The sequence below is a fragment of the Balaenoptera ricei genome, chromosome 13 (assembly GCF_028023285.1).
Source record: "Balaenoptera ricei isolate mBalRic1 chromosome 13, mBalRic1.hap2, whole genome shotgun sequence".
Classification (NCBI taxonomy): Eukaryota; Metazoa; Chordata; class Mammalia; order Artiodactyla; family Balaenopteridae; genus Balaenoptera; species Balaenoptera ricei.
The window spans coordinates 64607446-64620069 of NC_082651.1; the positions used below are offsets into that span (position 1 = coordinate 64607446).

General features: G+C 44.7%; 1 protein-coding gene across 3 annotated transcripts in view; it reads right to left on the reverse strand.

Moving 5' to 3' along the window:
• Positions 1-12624, reverse strand: part of PRKCE (protein kinase C epsilon) — a 604085-nt gene that overhangs the window by 162340 nt on the left and 429121 nt on the right. The window lies entirely within an intron of this gene.

Here is a 12624-nt window from a genome sequence, read left to right on the forward strand (position 1 = left end):
CAGCATCAGACCCTTGAGAAACCATTTGTTTTGATTAAGAGGGGGGACTGTGGATACACTGGAGAGGGGGATCCACAGATGGCGATCTGACATTCAGAGCGCAGAGCATGGGACCACCTGCCAACGAAGTCTCATGTTCCAGGACCTCTAAACTCTCCAGAAGGCACCAGGCAGTTAAATACAGTTACCTCTGGAGCCTCACTGAGGTCATTTGCAGATACCATTTTTTGAGATTCATTTTCAGAGTCTGTTCAAGGGATTCCCAGACCAACAACCTTAGGCTCACAGAGCCAGATCCTCCAATGCAGCCGTCATGTACAGAGCCGAGGTCCAGAGAGGAGAAGTAATTTGCCTGAGGTTACCCAACTGAGGCAAAGCTTTATCAGAGTTCTGGCCTGATTCCTGGCCCCACGTTCTTTCTACTGCAGCACTTCATCAGCCAGACACTGTGAAGAATAAAAAGACCGTGGAATGGGGCAGTGCGCACAGAAAGGAAGCCCAGGAAAATGTGGGTCCAGCAGGAAGTCCATTAGAAAGCGCATCCCTGTGGCCAAATATATTTAGAAAGTCCCCCTACCTCCTTGGAGGTGTTTTGCTTGATCCATTTGAGTAGGTTGGCCATGAACTCAAGGGCGATTGGGTTCAACCTCAAGTTCAGCATAACCCGCAGAAGCTCTACAAGATCATTCAACCAAGAAACGGTTGTCAGTACAATGTGAGAAATGCTAGAATATAATGGAGTAGATGCAGCGTTAACGGGAGGAAGAAAGGACCAACTTTGCTTGAAAGGGCCCAGGGAAAATGAACTGAAGCTGAATCTTAAAGGATGGGAAAAAGTTAGAAAAAATAAAAAGTGAAAAAGAAGGTCTGGTATTCTAGGAAAATGTACGGTATTCCTAGGCAAAGAGAGGAGTCGATGTTGGGATCTGGGTGATAAACGCACAGTGTGTGTGGCTGTGTTGATGAGGACACCTTCCAGGGAGGAGCCCGGTGGGAGAAGCACTTGGGAAGGCAGGGTGGGTGGGAAGAGACCTGTGTGCAAAACCTGGAGAAGAAGTTAGTGAGAGGGTCAGCTTGGGGATGGCTTCAGGTAAGAGGTGGAAGAGTCTGGACAATATCCTGAGACAACATGGAGTCACTGCAGACTTCTGAGCAAGGAAGTGCCCCAACTCCTTATTCTATGATAGTTAATCTGTAGGTATGGTGGGAGAAGAGACCCAGAAGCAAGGAGAGAGAAGGTGGCAACAACCACCAGGATTAATCCATCAGCCTCTTACCACATGACCAAAGAGAGAAACAAAGCTAATTAACTGTGGCCCCTAATGCTTCCATGGGCTGAGGCGCGCCCCCAACAGCCTGAGTCATCTTGGACTCAGCCAGGGCTGAGACCGCGGGATTCACTCAGACGTTCACACAGACTCTGCTTACCACGTGGCAAAGCCGCCCATTGTTTGCTAAAACAGTTGCCATTTTTTGCAGTTCAATCATTAGCCAAAGGCATTGCAGAAACAAAATCATAAGACGAAGCCCAGGAGAATTCAGGCTCTACTGTTGAACACATTGCAGTGATACATGTTCCAAGATGTCTACTGTCTATAGAACACTGCATGGTCATAAAAGCTACATATACCGAATTCTGCTTCATAAGACAGGTCCCAAGTCCTCAAACTAGCCTTTGTTTGGGAGACTCTAACCTGACAAGGTGTTTTCATCAGTTTGCCAGCTAGCAAGATACATTCATGGTAAACTTTTCGCGATGGACAAAGTGAACCTGACCAACTGTCTGCTCAGCCACTTGTGAAATAGAATAATGATGACAGTAGCAGCAGCGAGCATTCAGTGAGTGTTTACTCTGTATCTGACACAATCGTAATGATTTTACACATATTAACATGTATTTGATTCTCACAATCTCTCTTTGAGGGAGGTAGTTTTACAGATGAAGAAACTGAGGGTTAGAGAAGTAAGTCCCTTGCCGAAGATCACATATCTAATAAGCAGTGGAGACAGAGTTTGAGCCAGGAGTCCTTACCCACTACAATGTGTTCTCAGCTCTGTGGTAGGTATAATGAGAGACACAAAAGTAGATGACAGGGTCCCTGATCATTTTCTCTCTGAACACACACTATTAGCTGAAACACTCAGACACATTTAATCAGGAATTTCCCTCTGGTTCCAAACTTCCTGTTTGCTCTGAGCCTCCAATGTCAACGGAGTCAGCATTCTACTTCTGATCTGGTCGGCAATAACATGGCTTCCTCAGAAGAATATAAACTTGGCTTTCATCCCAACCAGCTCAGGCTCTGCTCTCTCTTCCCCTCCCCTTTATCATGTCACAACGACTTCACCCTACACTGTCATTGGCAGGTGACACTGCATGAAAGGAGTTTGGGGTGAACATGGTCTCACCTAAGTAAACCTAGACCCACAAAAAAGTGACTACCCCTGAAACCCCACGATTACACTTAGTATTCCTTTATCAGGAGACAAGTCCTTCAATTATACAACATGGTAGAGGGACCAAATGACTCTCATTACCAAAATGCACATTTTTGAAGTCAGCTTTTTTGCTGAAGGTGGTCATGTAGGGACTGGGGGACGGGGGTGGGGGGTAGAGTGGGAGCTCATGAAGATGGCAGATCTCCGTCAAGGAGGCCGAGGCACGGAAGTCAGACTCCGCAGATTTCCTATGCAAGCACACCCGCCGGCTGTTCCAGCCCATTGGACACAGTTAGGTGCATTTCTCAGTACTCTCTTACCCTGCCTCAGGGTCCCTGCGTGCTCACAGTATTGGAATAACGCCAAAGAGAGGCTCCCTTCCCCGGAATACTGCCTGACCCTGAGATCTAGGCCCTGCCCTAGACAGGCCCTTGACCTGCATGGGGACAGAGCCTCACATGTCCACCACCCTGCTCCCCACAAACAGGGTGTCATCGTTCCTGGGGTGTCTGAACCTCCCCACACCTCGCTGTGCCCCACATTAGCTTATTTAAAGCTTTCAATTTATGACAAGGCTGCAGGCCTGGCCATCTTATTTTGATGTGATATTTATTATCAGCTCCATTTTACAGATGAGGAAACTGTGTATCAGAGAGATTAGGTCATTTGCCCAGGGCTACACGGTTAGTAAGTGGCAATGTTGGGACTGCAACGTGCGTTCTCTATATTAGTTTGCTAGGGTTGCTATAGCCAAGTACCATACTCTGGGTGACTTAAGCAACAGAAATGTATTTCTCACAGTTCTGGAGGCTGGAAGTCCCAGATGGAGGATTGGTTTCTTCTGAGATTTCTCTTTGGCCTGTAAATGGGTTTTCTGGTGTCTTCATGGTCTCCCTCTGTGCATGTCTGTGTCCTAATCTCCTCGTCTTATTAAGACACTGGTCATATTGGATTAGGGATCACCCATGTGACCTTATTTTACCTCTTACCTCTTTAAAGGGCCTATCTCCAAATACAGCCACGTTCTGAGGTACTAGGAGTTAGGACTTCAACATACGAATTTGGAGGGGACAGAATTCAGCCCATAACATCCTCTGACTCCATAACCCTCCTCCCACTCATTCATCCAACCAATATTTATGGAGCTTCCTAGGTGCCAAGAATTGCGCTCGGCACTTCAGCAAATGTTTTCTCATGTATTTTTCCACACAGTCCAGGGAGCTTTGCATTCTAATTCCCATGGTACAGTGAGGGAACTACACTTCAAACAGTTTAAGTATTCTGCCCAGGAAAACACAATAAAGATGAGACAGACACTGGATTCAGCCCCAGTTCCCCGACTCCAAATTCAGCACCGTGTCTCCAGCATACAACTTTGCTTCCCACGCAAGACCGCAGCTGGCAGCAACGGGACAGGGTGACCTGACAGTGGCGGCAGTGGGGTGGGATCTGGCAGGATCTCCTTCTTTGGAAATACCGTAAATCCCATGGATAATAGCTGTATCTACCGCACAGGGCTGTTGTGTGATGATTAAATGAGTTAATGGGTGCAAAGTGCTCAGAATAGAGTCTGACTGGTAACGAAGGCTAAATGAGTATCTTGCTATCGTCACTGCTGTTGCTGCTACTGCTGTGGTGGTTATTATTTTTGTTATTGTTATGATTATTATTATTATTGACTTCTAGATATAAAATTATTGACTTCTCAAATACCTACAAATTATTTTTCTCTCCATCCCAAAATTACACACAAAGGCCTAAACACACAAAGATGGGGGCGAACAAGAGAAGAAAGAACAATGATGTAATTTTGGAATCTGGAAAGCAGAGGGGTGAGTGGGACATGACTCAGTAGACCTGAGAAAGAGCTGAATCCTGAACCAGCAATGGGGAAAGTCAAGAATGATCAAATTTACGCTGTAGAATCTCCCACTTCCTGCTCTAACAAAGCTCAGGAATTTGCAGTAACCGTTACCTCTGGAGATGAGGATGACGTAGAAAGAGATAAAGTGAAGAGATCTGGTTGAAAAGCAATTATAAACTCACATTCTCTTCTTACTCTGCACAGCCCCTTCTCTACCTCAGAGATTTATTCTCTGCAGGGGAGAAACAGAAAGTCTCCGGGACCAGGGTGGAACGGGGGAGAGGGCAGGCACCAGCGTATAGAACTAAAAATAGGGCAATTGGATGGATATATGTATTCTGGGAGCTGGGCCTTCAACCCTCTTCTTTCATTTGGCTCACCTGGCTGCCAAGCCCTGTCTCTTCAGACAGGACTCTGGAAAAGTCTTCCCAGGGTAATCTGAGGACTCCAAGAGAAAAACTCTAAAAATACTGATAGTCAGAAGTTTCCCAAATAAGTGGCCCATAGGATGATTCATTGTAATGATGCCCAAGTTGACTACTCCAATATCTGAATGATAGTTACAGAAAGAGAAGAGAAGAGAAGAAATCATTAAAGAAATTAGACATTTCCCAGAACTGAAGGACATGATTTTCTAAATTAAAAAGGTTTATCTAAGGCCCAGTGCAATGGATGAAAATGGGTCTACACCACATCATTAACATGTAATTAACAAGCTTCCAGAAAAAAGAAATAGGTCCATACGAAGGATCAAGAACAAAATAGTTTTGGACTTCTTAATAGCAACACTGGGAGTTGGAAGGCAGTGGAACAATACCTTCACATTTTGAGTGAAAATGGTTTTCAATCTAGAATTCTATACTTAGCCAAACTCTTTATCAAGTTTGAGAGTACAATCAAGATGGTTTTAGATATAAAAGGAAGGTCTCAAAAATTTACTTTCCATACTCTTTCTCAGAAGGTACATCACCACATCAAGAAAGTGTATCAAGAAAGAGGAGACATGTGATATAAGAGAGGAGCTCTCACATGGAAGAGGCAAAGACGCCTGGACAACAGTGAAGGGAGATCCCAGGGTGACAGCTCTGCAGCAGGCACTGAGGACAACCGTTCAGACTGGAGCAGTTTAGAAGGCACTGGTAGAAATTTATCCAAGAATATTGATAGAATGCCTATTGCACCTAGCCACCCTGAAGGGAGATGTGGACAATCTGGAGAGCATCTGTGTTATCTCCAGGGAAAACAAATAGAGAAAATGTATAGGAAAGGAAAAGTAATTATAGCTTATCAAGTGGCTTAGTTCCAAATAGTATTTCACAGTCATAATAATGTATACAATGTACATTCATTTAACAAAAATTACAGTAAAGTCTGTTGAGAAGATGGGAGGTTTGGAAGGCTATGTGGATGTGATGGGGTGGTAAGTAGGTAGTAGGTGAGGAAGAGAACTAAATTCTCACTTCCATATGGAAAGTCACTAGATAATGTCTAAAATAAAATTTAAAAAATAACATTAAAACATGTTATTTAGTACAATGAGGTATCACCTCACACTGGTCAGAATGGCCATCATTAAAAAGTCTACAAATAACAACTGCTGGAGAGGGTGTGGAGAAAAGGGAACCCTCCTACACTGTTGGTAGGAATATAAACTGGTGCAGCCACCATGGAAAACAATACAGAGGTTCGTTAAAAAACTAAAATAGAGTTGCCATATGATCCACCAATCCCACTCCTGGGCATATATCCAGAGAAAACTCTAATTTGAAAAGATACATGCATCCTAATATTCAAAGCAGCACTATTTACAATAGCCAAGACATGGGAGCAACCTAAATGTCCATCGACAGATGAATGGATAAAGAGGATGTGGTATATATATCAATGGAATACTACTCAGCCATAAAAAATGAAATGATGCCATTTGCAGCAATATGGATGAACCTAGAGATTATCATACTAAGAGAAGTAAGCCAGACAGAGAAAGACAAATGTCATATAATATCACTTATATGTGGAATCTAAATTATGATACAAATGAACTTATTTACAAAACAGATACAGACTCACAGACATAGAAAACCAATTTATGGTTACCAAAGAGCGAATGGGATGAAGGAGGGATAAATTAGGAGTTTGGGATTAGCAGACACAAACTATTATATTTAAAATAGATAAACAACAAGGTCCTACTGTACAGCATAGAGAAATATATTCAATATCCTATAATAAACCATAATGGGAAATATGAAAAAAATATACATATGTATAATTGAATCACTTTGCTGTACACCAGAAACTTACACAACACTGGAAATCAACTATACTTCAATTTAAAAAAAACAAAAACAAAAAGAAACATGTTATTTTGAAATACAAAGGTCCATATCAGAAGTGTCAGCTAAAAGAATTCTAAGTGGTTGTCTCTGTGGAAGGGGAAATTGGTGGGGAGGAAGGGCAGAAAATGGCTTCTCATTTCTTTAAGCACTGTGTAGAGCTGTTTGAATCTTTATCTATGTGAATATCTTGGATTAAAATAACATCTAAGCTTTATAACACCTCACTGCATAAACTCGAGTGAGATACTGCCCGATTTTGGTTTCCAAGTTCCGCATCTATAAAATGGAGTTGGACTAGACAGCCTCTGAGGGTCTCCTTGATCTAACATTCACACTGAGATTCCTGCCACGGGAACTGGTGTCATCTCATTACACACTCAGCCCCTAGGTCCTTAGGAGCTTTACAGTAAAGTATCATTTTCTACAATGGGTGGGGGAATGCTGACGGCTGAGAACAGCGCTCTGTGGGAACAAAGATCCCCACGTGATTTTCTAAGGGCCAGGTCCTAAGAAGACTGAGAAGCAAAGTGGAAAGGATCACGCCAATTCCTCCTCCCCTGCTATGTATGAGCATTAGCTACATCGGAAATGTATTGAAAGAAGATGAGGCTCTAAACAGTAGATTTTCCAGTTATTAACACAGCCTTTAACCAGAGACCTTCATCAACTCAGGAAACGCCTAACTGCCTGTGGCAGGAAAGCTTTCCAGGGATCAAGGCAGGCTATCATTCCCCAGACCAGGCACACAATCCCCTTAGACCACCAGGAAGGCAAGACTACGGCGCACATCACAACTCTGTATGCATTTCCCAGGGAGGCTGGGCTTGGAGAGCACAGCCAGAGACCTCTGTACGTCTTCAGCTCTTTCTAGGGAAATCCCTCCCAAGTCCCTCCTTTTGGGCTTTGTCCCCCAGCCCTGGAGAGGACCAGACATTTCCGACTCAGGCTTATCTGAGTCTAAACGAAATCTTTGCTCCCTGCTCTTAATTCTTAATTGACTTTTTATAAACATTATCATCAACAAGGAAAGCCTTTTCTAAGCACCTCTAGAGTACAGAGTGATCTAGATGGGGCCAAAGCAGAAATGCCCTTCTCTCTCTTCCTGTCCCCTTACTGCCCCTCAGTTCTGGCACCAGACACATAACAGGCACCCAGGGCGGACTGACTTTTGGGGGGTGATGATGATGGCTCATTAAAGATTGAAAATCTTGGAGAATTAAAGGAGCAGGAGAGCTTTAAAACTTACAACTTCCTCTCCTGCTGGTTAAAGGCCAAATTATAGTGCTTTAAGTGAGGAATGTTAATCATCAATCATACTTGACATAAATAAAACACCTTGTCATTCCCCACTTGTTTTTATATCCCTCACTTCTACCTGTACAGTCCAACTAGCCATGGTCACTCTCAACTACTTTAGAAAGGAGACAAGGCAGGTACTATCCGAACCCCACAGGGAAGCCAGTCATGAAGAGGGTCAGTCACTTGCTCAAGATTTCTTGAAGGATTCTCTAGCAGCTGTTCAACTGTTTTGTCCTGGGTACCTATGAGGTCGGGGAAGAGAAAACTGACTTTACCTTTCTTTGCTGTTTAAATTTTGATTTTTTCCTATGACTACTACTTCTATAATTTAAAAAAAGGAATTCAATTTTATAAAAATGAAGGAAGGAATTCATTCTTCTAGTGTTAAGACACTTGGCCAGAGTGGCAGAAGCCATGTTCTTTACCACCCTCTGCCGCAGTACGTGTGACTGTGAAAGAAGAAGATGCATTCCTGTCTGCCAAGCCTCTGGTTCTCCTCCCAGGGAACCCCCGCTGCCCTCTGTGTCTGAGGTGGATCCCACAGTCTCTCTTCCATGTCCCATGGTCACAGGAGCATCCTCTGAGACTCAGCTGCTGTACTGAGCAGCTCAGAGGAAAACAGACAAGCTCTGAGCATGATGTAGAGTAGGAGAAAGTTTCCTGAATCAACTTTCGGAAGAAAGCCCACCCCTGAAAACCTCCCCCTGTCATGGTATGTGTGAGTGCGCAAGGGAGGGGAAGAGATTTTTAAAAGCCATAGTTAGGAAGCGTGGACACACAGTAAGCTAACGCCTGCTCCCACTGAAGCACACAGAGGATTCTCAGGAATGCTGGGCAGGGGACACAGAGACAGTGCCCTGTGCCGCCCATGGGGGGAACCTGACCAGAGAGGGCCCAGAGGAAAGGGAGCCTGTCAGCCTGGGCTCGACTTCCAGTGTGAGCCCCCAGTCAGGGAAACGACTTCTTCCCTTAGTTCCTGAACCCTGGCCAATTAGCTGCTAATTAGTTTGTGTATAAATTCCAGCAGGAAAGCTGGAAAATTCGATCTCAACTTCAGCAATGAGGTTCCTCCTGCAAAATTTGGTCTTGCCAATCTCCCAGATAAACCCCTGTACCACCCAAAATATGGTCTCCACCTGGGCTTCGGAACAGCCAGAGGCGAATGTGCGGAGACACATGCCATATAGCCCGTGTGCTGGCAGCTTCAAACAAAGCAGCATGGGAAAGAGAGATCACATGGTCCTCATTCATCTATGAATCGGGAGAGATAAAGGAAGGGGGACTGTTCAGGGTCAAAAAAAAAAAAAAAACTGTGTGTGTGTGTGTGTGTGTGTGTGTGTGTTGCAGATGCTTCCGACACAGACTTTCAAAAGTGCACATGTATGAGGTAGCAACCCCCTAGATGGGAAGGCTCTGGAGCATTAGAGACTAGAACAAGTATTTAGTGAACACCTACTACAAGCAGGGTACCATCCTAGGCCAGCCAGGTCAGCACACTTGCATGGAGTTCTCAATCACAGAATAGGTATCTCAGTGAAAATACAAGGTTGGCAAAGGGAACCAGCCTGATCCAGAGAGATTCTGTTGCTCAGGGAAGGCGTGACCCCCACGGCAGGCTGGGTGGTCAGGGGAGGCCTCCCAGAGCCGGGGAATCTGACACAGTTCTGAGGGCAGAACAGAATTTTTCTAGACCCGTGGTCCCCAAATCACCTGAGGAATGTTTTAAGAAAGTACAGATTCCTGAACCCCATACCAGACCTACTGAATCAAAGGCTCTAGGAATGGTACCCTGGAATTGCTATTCTTTTTAAAAAAAATTATGATTATTTTGACAAATTCAAAACATACGAAAAAGCAGACAGAATAGTGAACCCCCGTGTACCCATCACCCAGCTTCAGCGATCACCAACTCATGGCCACTCTTTCCTCACCTATATCCTTGTCTAGTCCCCTTGTCCAGTATTCTGGAATCTACCTATTTTTTAAACCAGGGACTCTAAGGCAGTCAGACCATAGATGTGACCTGGAAGCCACTCACTGATCAAGACACAGATTAGGAGCAAGGGAATTCCAGGGACAGTGGAGACAAAGACTAGGAGAAATGAAAGAGAAGGGTATTTGGGGGAGAATGGCCTAACTTGGAGGGCCTGGAGGGTGGGATACACGGTTGGGGGAAGGGGGATAAGGATCAAAAGATCGTTGGGGGCCACGAGGGCCCTGTCAGCATGCATGGTGTCTTTGTAAGAAACACAAAAAGACATCTCCTCTGGGTAGAAAAAGCACCCCTTTCTGTGCTTTATCTTATGAGGGTTGAAGGATGCTAAGAAGGGGACCCTGTGACGATCAGCCTGTGCTTTGAAAGAACACTGGGCAGCGATGAAGAGGGAGGTGGACAGAGAGAAGGGCAGAAAACCGAGAGGCAGTGAGTGAGTTAAGTCAAGAAATTCTTGCAAACTAGCCAGGGAAGAAGGAAGAAGGCCTTGGAGGTTGTCTTGAAAGAGAGAGATCTTGTGCGGGGTTCTGGAGAGAGTGATATGGAAATCATGGGCACACAGGTGTCATTTGGAGGCATGCAAATGCTGAAATTGCTCAGGAGGAGTATTTGGGGATGAAGGCCGTGGGAAAAACCAGCATTTAGAAGATGGGGGTGGAGGGGAGAAGGACAGGCCAGGTGATATAGAGATTGAAGAGAAATGGTCAAGGAGATGGGAAGGAGAGAAAGAGAGGGGGCATGTATGGCTCATAGAAGTCAATAGAACAAAAGTATTCAAAGGTGTGATGAGAGGGAAGCATTCAAAGAGGGAAGTAGAAAGGAGAAGAAACCAGACATGTAAGAAAAAGTCAAGTTTTGGAGTTCCTGGAATGACTAGTAAGGAGTGTGGACTTGGACCTGATGAGCCCCATGACAAGTGTCATGATGTGTAGCACGAGCTTGCTGATCAGTTACACTTCCTAAGTCTGTCACTTACGGCCTGGGGCAAATTATTTAAGAGAAATCTCTGAATCCCTGCTGGTAAACTGTGGATGATTATACCCACTCTAATAGGGAGGGGATGGGGATGATATATCAATGAATGACAATTCCTCTTGTCACTGGCACCTATCAGTGCACTCACTGCCTTGTAGTATGGGTGATCTTTTCACATATCTAACCCCGGTATCTCTAACTAGCCTGCAACCAGTTTTGGGGGCAGAGATTAGGGTTTTAAACTAATTGAAGCCAATGGTCGTTTGTTGACCATTTACTATGTGCAAGATAAGAAGAGGATGTAAAATAAGAAGATCGAAGGGTTAAAAAGAAGCAGCCACGGCCCTAGAGGAGAGGGTGTGACTTAGTGAAGGACCCACATGGATGCCTGACCCTAACACAAGGTGAAGAGCGGCAGGTGCAGCAATTAGTTTCAACTTGCAATTCATTCCCAAATTGCAAATAAAGTGTGGTGGATGGAGAGACTTGCTCTGGTTGGTGGGACCAGGCTTCGAGCTGGCAGGCAGTATTGCATGAGGCTTCTGGGCTGGACAGAAGAGGTGGAGAGGAGGGCAGAAAAATGAGGAAGTTGGGAATTGGCAGGTGAGTTTGAGGAAAGCTAAGAACCTTGGTAGGTTCAAAACAAGAGATCATGGGAAGTGAGGGGAGAAAGGTGTTCTGGGTTGTAGTAGACATAACCTAAGGTGACCCCCAAGGTGTCACACTCTGGTATTATCTCATACCTCCTCCCCTTGTATACGGTGGCGAAACTGTGACTTACCTCCAACCAAAACAATGTGGAAAAGGGATGTGATATCACTATTGAGATTATATGACATTAGAGGGCAAGGGCCAACGGATTTGCATGTATAATTAAAGTCCCTAAGTCATTTGACTTTGAGTTAAACAAAAGAGAGATTAGCCTGGCTGCGCCCAATCTAATCAAATGATCTGTTTCAAAGAGGGTCCAGGTCTCCCTGAAGTGAGAGGCTCAAAGCAGGAAAGACTTTCTCTCCTGCTGGCCTTGAGGAAGCCACGTGAATGCTCCAGCTGCAAGGAAATGAATTCTGCCCGCAACCATGTAAGCCTGGAAGAGTAGCCCAAACTTCAGATAAGAATGCGGCCTGGCTGACACCTTGATCACAGCAGAGAAACCCAGGTGTGCCTTGCCTGGACTCCTGCCCCTGGAAACTGTGAGATAATCAATGGGTGTTGTTTTAAGCCACTGCATTTGTGGTATTTGTTATGCAGTAACAGGAAACAAATACATAGACTCCTGTCGTGGAGGGCCAGGAAAGCAGGCTGAAAAGTATGGGCTTTGTTATGCAGGCCATAGGGAGCCACTGACTATTTTTGAGCAGAGGGACTTTAGGAAGCTGGTGAGGGTTGGTCAGAACCCCTTGGAGAACATTTAGTCAGGGCATTGCTCCCGGGAGCAGGTCAGTGAAGTTCTGGTGAGGGATTAGTTCTGGGTTGAACCAAGCCAGCTATTCTTCTACCCAATTTAAAAAAAAAAAAAAAAAAAAAAAAAGGAGGAAGCAAAATCTGAGTAAAGAAATTGACAGTCATTGAAAAAACCTTAAGGAACCTTAGTGTCCTTGTTGCTAATTATAAATATTTACTCCTCCCAGAATTCCTGACCTCACAGAAGAGCCTGCGTAGTCTTGCTCTCTTACTGGAAAATTTTTGTGTGTGTGTGTTCGTTCTATGTTTTC